This window comes from Crocuta crocuta, unplaced genomic scaffold, assembly GCF_008692635.1.
Source record: "Crocuta crocuta isolate KB4526 unplaced genomic scaffold, BGI_CrCroc_1.0 scaffold32, whole genome shotgun sequence".
Classification (NCBI taxonomy): Eukaryota; Metazoa; Chordata; class Mammalia; order Carnivora; family Hyaenidae; genus Crocuta; species Crocuta crocuta.
The window spans coordinates 9,737,152-9,745,534 of NW_027529424.1; the positions used below are offsets into that span (position 1 = coordinate 9,737,152).

Sequence of the window (8,383 nt, forward strand, 5' to 3'; positions counted from 1 at the left end):
GTTGCAACATACTGGCACCCACCCTTTCCCGCCTGCCCCTCGCTCCGGCATGGGTGGTGGGTGAGTGGCAGAGCCCATCCAGCCTGTCCCCCCAGTGGAGGAAGGGCGGGGCCAGGTCACGGTGGGGGCGGGGGGCTGCCGCGGATGACACTTCTTGTCCCTTTCCCCCATCTGACATCTTCAGTGGGTCACTCTGGTCTCCTGCGGCCCTACACGCTGCCGCCTCCCCCTCAGTCCCGTCTGCAGGTGTGGCCCCAGACCCCTCCAAACACAGCAGGTGTCAGACACAGAGGGGGGGGCCCTGGGTGGGGGCTGGGAGGGGGCCGGCGGGGNTGGGGAGGCAGCAATCCTCCAGAAAGTCCCCGTCCCCTTAGACATATAGGTCACAGAAATCAGAGTTTCTAAATCAGTGATTCTTAAATACCAAGCTGGCCCACGGTGAAGGTTTCCTGGCTCTGTGTGGACACAAGAGAAAGACTCTTTTGACCAGCCTAAGTGTATTCAGTTTTTAACATTCTGAGAATATGCTCTTTCTGTATTTTCGGTGTTAAATGTCCTTTCCCCAACGAAGCCACTGTGATGGCAGATGAGAGTTTCAGGAGTTGGGGTTTTTTTTTTTCATGTTCTTCCTCTGAAAAATGAAGAGCCCTATCAGTGCCCCAAATTAATGTTGGTATTTCACTGTCCCGTGGCCCCAAGTGTCTGAGAGCCCACTGCTGGTGTGGGTGGAGTGTGAAATCGATTTTCTCCTCTTAAAAACATTTTTTTCCCTGACCTTGAAGAAATATGTGGCTTGTACATGGGAACAATAAACTCCCGTAGTAAATAGTCAACAGAAGTTCAGGAACCATGTCTGCTCTAGGGAGGGGGAGGGGGGCCCTCTGTTGATGCCTTCCTGTTTCTTTTTAAGTTTATTTTGGGAGAGAGTGCGAGCAGGGGAGGGCGAGAGAGAGAGGGAGAGGGAATCTCAAGCAGGCTCTGTGCTGATGGCAGCCAGCCCAATGCAGGGCTCGAACCCACGAACCGTGAGATCATGCCCTGAGCCGAAATCAAGAGCAGGACGCTTAACCGACGGAGCCCCCCAGGGCCCCACTGCTGTGTTCCTCACGCTGGCGGACGGCTACGGGGTGCTGGCTCGTCCCTGCCCCGCATCGCTGCCTGTCCACAGTACAGCTACACCAGGCTCAGTGCACACGGTGCTGGGACGATGGGCACTTACAGAGGGAGGGGCAGGAATGGAGCCCCAGGCAGCCCCGGGAGCCAGGAGGGGGCTGCTCACCGGAGAGCTGGCTCGGTGCTCCTGAGAAGGGCCTGATGGGGCCTCTCTCTATCTGCTGCCCAGGAGGGGAGGGGAGGGGAGGGGAGCAAAGGGAAGGGACTCTATTCAGGTCTCCAGTGAGAGACTGACAGGCACAACCTCAAGGNTGGTGGAGGGGGTCAGCGGGGACCCACAGGATGGAGCATCTTCTGGAAGCCGGCAGTCAGGTTTCAGTGACTTCCTGGCTGCATCTGACACAGAACCAGCTTCAGCACTGACCCCAGATCCGAAGACCTTCGAGGACGGAGTCCGAGTCGCACCCCCGAGTTCAGGCGGCAGCGCCGCCCCAGCCTAGGACTCCGGCGAGACCTGGAAGGAGGCCAGAGGGTCCCAAGAGCCCGCAGGGTTCTAAGTGACTTCAGGGAAACTCCGTTCTCTGAAAGCCACTTCTCTGAAAATCCGTTTGCCAAGACAGGCCGGTATTTCCCAATTTACAAAAAAAAAAAAAAAAGTATTTGTAAAAACACTTTGTGAGGATTGCAGAGATTCATCTGGGACGAGATGGTTGACTTTTTGAATATTCCTCTGGCGTTTCTCTCATCCAGCTTAAAGTTTTAGCTTTGTTTAGTTGTTCTGGCTTGGGAAATTATTTTAGTCAGTTCACCTAAACCTCACAGCACAACCTGATAATGTTTTAAATAAATTTTTTATAAACTTTTTTGATGTTTATTTTTGAGAGAGAGAGCTAGAGAGCATGAGTGGGGGAGGGGCAGAGAGAGAGGGAGACACAGAACCGGAAGCAGGCTCCAGGCTCCGAGCTGTCAGCACAGAGCCCGACGTGGGGCTTGAACTCAGACTGTGAGATCATGACCTGAACCGAAGTCAGGCGCTCAACCGATTGAGCCACCCAGGTGCCCCCCCACCTCCCCTTTTTTAAAAGTACATGGGGTCTGTGATTCAAGGGAAGGAGAACTGAGGCATTTCAAGGCTGAAAAGCTATTATGTGTCTCCAATGTGAAGGATCTTGTGGATTATAGATTAAATTAAATCTCTTCTAATAGGTTTTCTATCAGTTAAATCTCTTCCAATAGATTTTCAATACAGGCTGTTGCTTTAGTACTTCTTTTAGCTCACAGATGTAGTAACTGTCTCAGGCAATAGGATATTTTGTGTGTGTTTCAGGCAGTATTGGGTAAAGGCTTGGTGTCCAAGGTATGAATCACCCACAAAACTGCCATTTAACTGACCAGAACTGAGCTCATGAATCTACCGGAACCGACTGGGGAGAAACAGCTTTGGTGAAAACAGAACTGATCTGAACTAAAGCAAAGTTTTCCCCAAATCTTTCAAGATATTACTAATCAGTACAATTGATTTCAGACAAATTCTTCAACTTCTGGTCAAAACAGATATTTCCAATCCCATAGACTAAATAATACATTTTCTTCACTGAACAGCCGCTGGATTTTAAAAAATTCTACGGTGTATCTATTCCTGACAGGCTTTTCTTTTAAGGTCCATTTCAAATGCCTCCTCCTCCAGGAAGCTTTCCAGAACAGGCAGACACACACCCTGGAGTGAACGAATCTCTCCCTCTTTGTACCATTCCCATCAAGGTGCATCGGGTCTTACGATTCCTTGCGAACAAGGCCTGGCCTCCTTCCTCAGAAGCCCAAATAACGTAAGACTCATCAACAGTCACACCAGATTGTCGATGCCTTGAAGGCAGGGCTCCAGGGCTGTGGCGGATCTAGCGCAAACCCTCCCCCGTCTGCACTGGCCGCTGTGTGACCCGCCGGGCTCCCTCCCCCACCAGGCATCACCTCCAGCCCTGAGAGACCCCCACNCATAGGACATAAGCCCCAGCTGACCTGTGCTGGTCAGGCCGCCCCAGACACACAGAACCGAGGGGGCGCACAGAGATGTGTAAGAGGACCCTCATTGTAGGAACCGGCTCACGTGGTTACGGTGGCCCAGAAGTCCCGCCATCTGCGGTGTCATTCAGCCTGAGTCTTAGGGTCTGAGGATCGAGGGGCTCGGGTATACATTCTGTCTGCGTCCCAAAGCGAGATCCAGGAACGCCCATGTCCCAGGTCGGGAGAAGACGGGTGTCCCCGCTCAAGAACGGGGAGCGAATTCGCCCTTCCTCTGGCTTTCTGCTCCATCCAGGTCCTGGATGGACTGCGTGGTGCCCATCTCCACCGCCCCCCCAAACTGGGGAGGGCCGCCTGCTAGACTCAGTCCCCAAATCAACCCCACTCACACACACCCGGAAAGAATGTTGCGTCAGCTCTCTGGGCCTCCCTCGGTCCAGCCAAGTGGACACTAAAACTTAACGGCTGCAAATTCACCTGCCCTCAGTGCAGAAATACGGTTTCCAGGGCATGTGACTCACAGGACAGATAGGCTGTCGATGTGCCAGTTGAGAGGATTTCAGATCAGTGCTCTCCACAGGGCGCCATGCCCTCCGCCACCCGGCACAGGGTGGGCCAGGTTCTCAGGAAAAATCTACATCGTGTGCCATTGCCTCTGTAAGCTAGTCCAGAGTTTGAGTTTGAGGGTCCACAGTGTGGCTGCCATACCCCTCATTCACTGGGACGGCTCGGTGACCCTCTAGAGGGAGCGGAGGCNCTTGACCATATCTGGGGGACGGCCCAGACGCCCCGTGCCGCAAACTCCTTCTTGCTCATCTGTAGTTGTTTACTATCTTAGGGCACCCTCGTCTCTTCCCCGCTGCAGACCGTCCCCACGCCCAGGGCATCGGCACCCGATTTCTATCTCGCCTCTACCAGCCTGTGCCTGCCTTTGCTGGAACCCCCTGGTTCCTTCTATGGCTTTTTTTTTTTTAAAGCATTTGAGAGAAAGAGGGAGGAGAGAAACAATTGCAAGCAAGCTCCATGATGTCAGTGTGGAACCCAACTTGGGGCTTGAACCCACAAACCATGAGATCATGACCTGAGCCGAAGTTGGTCGCTTAACAGACTGAGCCACCCAGGCGCCCCTGGAACACCAGAGAGCTGCTGAGGAAGGCCATGCGTGGGTCCCCTGATGTTCTCACCCCCCAGGCGGCCTGGGGGCCCAGGCTGGACCATCTGTGTTGCGTTCCCAGCTGCTTGTGTGGCCAAGACTGGGAAGTCACGGACGAAGCACCGCCCCAGGGCATCCTGGGAAACCATGATTCTACAGGGTGGCCTTACCCCCAAGCCCTCCTTTGCTCCGCCAGGCAGACGGGCACAGCCTGTGCACAGGAATCCCGGGAGCAGGCACTCGTCCTCGCAGGTCCCCACGGCGGGAGGCTGCCAGCTGCTCAAATCAAGTCTGAGTCACTCTGTTTGGGAACAGATGGTGCTCTGCTTGGTGACCTGCCAGCCCCAGTACCCACTCTGCCACCCAGAGATGCTGTTGCCAGGAACTTTCCCAACTCAGCTCTCTGCTGCCTTTCTGCCTGCTTGACCTTTGCCCCAGAGGGGAGTCAAATCTTGGGGAGGGGGCTGCCCGTGCTCTGGGGGGGCCGTGCTTCCCCGCATCCAGAGCCTCGTGGTCGGGACAGCTCGGTGGAGGCAGCGGTGGTGGTGGTGACATCCACCCCTCCTCTCATTTCTGGAGCCACCGCCTTATTATGGGCCCGTGAGGACACAGAAGGAAGCGTCACAGCAGCCTCTGCCCTCTGAGGGGGACGAGATGTAGGCAGAAACGACCGCATGCAAAGACAGTGGGTGGCAGGTGTGTCGTCGATGGATTCCAGCATCATGAGAGTGCACGGCGGAGGCAGAGACGCTGAGGAGGCGGCTTCGGGCTGGGTACTGGAGGTGGCGGAACCTTCCACGGGTGAGAAAACGTTCTTGGCGGAGGCCAAAACCTGGCGGCGGGGACATGCCCTGCCTTTCGGGGCATCCACACTCCCTGGGAGGCAGGGGACGTGCTGGAGCTCCGTGACAGCTGGCCTTGACTGTCGTGAGCTTGGAATTCTCAAATCCTAGCGGAGGCAGGCACCAGCTCTGTGACCTTGGACAAGTCGGTTACATGCTCTGCGAAGGCCGTCGTGCCCGGAACAGCTTGTCTTCGATAAGGAGTATCGTCCGTGCGCCATGAGGGCACCGTTTCTCCCCCAGGAGATCAAATGGAGGTTTTAGATCAGAGGAGGTTCACGGTCACATCTGTGCTCTCAGAGGCTTATTTCGAGATGTGGGATGAAGCAGAAGCAGAGCGGGGGCCAGGGGCCTGGAGGAGGCGGCTACTCTGCTGAGCGGAGCCCGAGCTGAGGGAGGAGGGGACAGGCAGACAGCCGGGGCGGGGCGCCACTGAGAATGAACAGCGGAGCAAGGCCGGGCTTTGGGTGTGGCTGACTCGGGATCCACCTGGGCCTTGGGGAAGCCTGGAGGAGGCCGGGGAGGCGTTCGCGCTCAGGGGGGACCCCGCCGGCTCCGCTCCGCCCAAGGGGTTACCCCTCTGCATGTTGCTGTTGGAGGGCCAGCTACCGCTGGACACGCGTGGCCTCTTGACATCAGACTGAAAACACAGGCAGTTGTCCGGACCCTGGAGCCACGGGGAGCCCGGAGCTTTGGCCTCTGACGGGAACAGGGCAGAGGGTGCTTCTAGAAAGCTCCCCGGGCCTGCCTGGTGCCCCACGGCTTGGCTCCAGAAATGGAGGAGAGGAGCGCTCAGAACACCCTCTGGCCAGGACTGTGCCCCCCCCCCCGAGGTAGAGGTGCCCCCAGGGCCTCCTGTGCAGCACCCCTCTCCTGGAGAGGGTCTTACCTCAACTCCACCTGCTCAGGTGTTGGGGGGAGACTTCCGGGCTACCCCAGCCACCTGCCCCAGGCCACGAGGAGGGAGGGGCACTCCTGGGCCCGCTCCTGCGGGGGCGCGTGTGGAAGTGGCTCGCTGATTTCTTCCTCCTCTGTCTCGCCCTCCTCGTTCCACAAGCACGTGTGGAGTAGGATTATTCCAGGCGCAGGTGTTGGTGGTCAGGAAAGTGCCCGCCCTGCAGCACTGTCCTTCGGGGACACTGGGGGCGCTGCCCCCACACTGCTCTGGGGACTGACCCTGCCATGAGCACAGGGACAGGCCGTCGGAGCGCNCGCTCCGGGTTCGCTGCAGTTCACCCCCTTTCAGGCCCCTTCTCCCGGATTCGGGCTTGGAAGCAGACCGCAGGCCCTTGAGACGTGCCCTCCACCGCGCAGGATGCTTGCCTGTGGGGACCGGGAGGGGCTCCCTGAACGGCCACGCAACCCACTGTTCTCAAGGTCATTGAAATTCTGGAAGTTTCCTCTTTTAGAATGGACCTCCTTCCCAGTCCCACTGGGGGGCCACTGAGCGCCCTGAGGGGCAGCGACGGAGGCGCGGGGAGGCTTGAAGAAAGGCTGCAAAGAAGGGCGCCTGCGGGTGCACTGGGGCCTGGCTCCGCGGGTCACGGGTGGCATGGGGTCAGCCCCCACGGAGGGAGGCCCGGTCGGGCACCACCGGGGCACCTGCTTCCGCTCTGCAGGGCCCCACCGCGGACACCGCCCTCCTCCGTGTCCCCGCAGCCCCCCCAGGGGGGCCCGAGCCTCCCAACCGCCGGCCTCGGCTGTCTCGCCGCTCGTCGTCAGCCGGGCACGTGGGTTCCGCTCTGTCGGACTGATGGGCATGGAGACGCCATCGTTTTCGGTTCCTGGCACCTCCCTTCTCAACGANGACCCCTTCAGAGAAGAATGTTCCGGGAGACCCGCCGTGTCTGTCCCGGGCTGGAGCAGGGGAAATCCTAGAGCTTGCTAGGACCTGGGGCATCCCCCACCCCCCGGAGAGGGCCTCGGACCTGCCCTGGGGGGGGGCTAAGAGGGGCCCCAGGCTCAAGTTCGGGCTGGAGCTGAGGGCAGGGCGGGGGGGGGGCTCCCCCCAGCAGGGCCCCGCGGCTCCGCGCCNCGGGGGCCTTGCTGCGTGGACACCGACGATCCTCCCTTTCCTGACGTCCGGCGAACGGTTCTAATTTCCAACGCCGGCTCCACGATCCTTACTCCCCTGGACGTGATGAGGGACGCCCTGCGTGTGGGTGGGGTCCTCCCCGGCCCAGGGCGTTAACGGCGTCCGCGTTTTCCCCCGGGGACACAGCCGGTAACGGCGGCGGCGGGGGCACGTGCAACGGGGCAGAGGCTGGAGCGAGTTCCTGGGCTCCGGCCGCCGTGCCCGTGGCGACCTGTCCCCGGAGACGCGTGGGGGCGGGGAAGCCGCGTCGGCGCTCGCAGAGGGTAGAGGGGGCGCCCATCGCCTTGATCAGCACCCAACCGCGGCTCGGCAGTTTCGCCTTGTTTGGTAAAAGCACAGTTTGGGAATCAAGGGTGCTCGGTAGAAAGGGGTTCGGCTGGAGGTGCTTCGAAGCCCAGCAGCCGTGAAGCGGCTCGGAGGGAGCAGGGGATTCTGGGACAAGCGAGGCCCTGGGGGAAGGGAGGGCCGTGGGCGTGGCCACCGCTGGCTCCACCTACCGGTGGGCGGGGCTGGGGCGGGGCTTCCTACTCTCAAAGGGCGGAGTCAGCATCCTGGCTTTCCCCAGGCAGGGGTGGTGCTCGCTGCGAGCGCCCAGCTCTGTAACCAGGGCTCGTGTGCACTGTGCGGCTGCGTGGACCGCGAGGGTAGAGAGAAGACAGGTCAGCATGTGCCACCCGCTCCCGGGCGAGGAGGCCCCGGAGGGATGGGTGTGCACAGGGCTTCCCCTCCCTGATTTCCCTCCTTTCTCCCGCTCCAGCTGCCCTGGCCAGCCTCACTAGTGGCCTTGGAGAGCTCAGCTTTTGGGTTCTAGAAGGAACAGGCAGTGCATCTGGTGGGCCTTCATGCCGACAGTGTTTGGGGTGGGCCGCGGTGGGGAAAGGGGTAGGCTGACCTTGAGTCAGATCTTGGGCAGAGTCTCCTGGCCCTGCTTTTTCTGTTTGCAAACCAGGGTGTAGTGATGCCTCTTTCTCTGCAGATTTTATCAAGTTGTTACCGTCGAGGCCACGTGGGACCCAGTAACATGCAGTGTGAGCCGTGGTGTGCACGTGTCTTCCTCGTTTCCCTGCCCTGGCTGCTCAGAGCCTGTGGGGTGTGGGCCCCAGGCCTGCCATGGTGGACTTTTCTTTGTACAGTTTTGGGAGGAGCCTGAACCCTCGGGGG

At 59.2% G+C, this 8,383-nt stretch overlaps 1 long non-coding RNA gene across 1 annotated transcript; it reads right to left on the minus strand.

Moving 5' to 3' along the window:
- Nucleotides 1–1,463: 1,463 nt before the first annotated feature.
- On the minus strand, nucleotides 1,464–6,313 carry LOC144226931 (uncharacterized). Its single transcript, XR_013333783.1, has 3 exons — nucleotides 6,017–6,313; nucleotides 4,456–4,586; nucleotides 1,464–1,627 (listed from the first exon to the last, which is right to left on the minus strand). It is a non-coding gene; the product is annotated as an uncharacterized LOC144226931 (long non-coding RNA).
- Nucleotides 6,314–8,383: the final 2,070 nt, after the last annotated feature.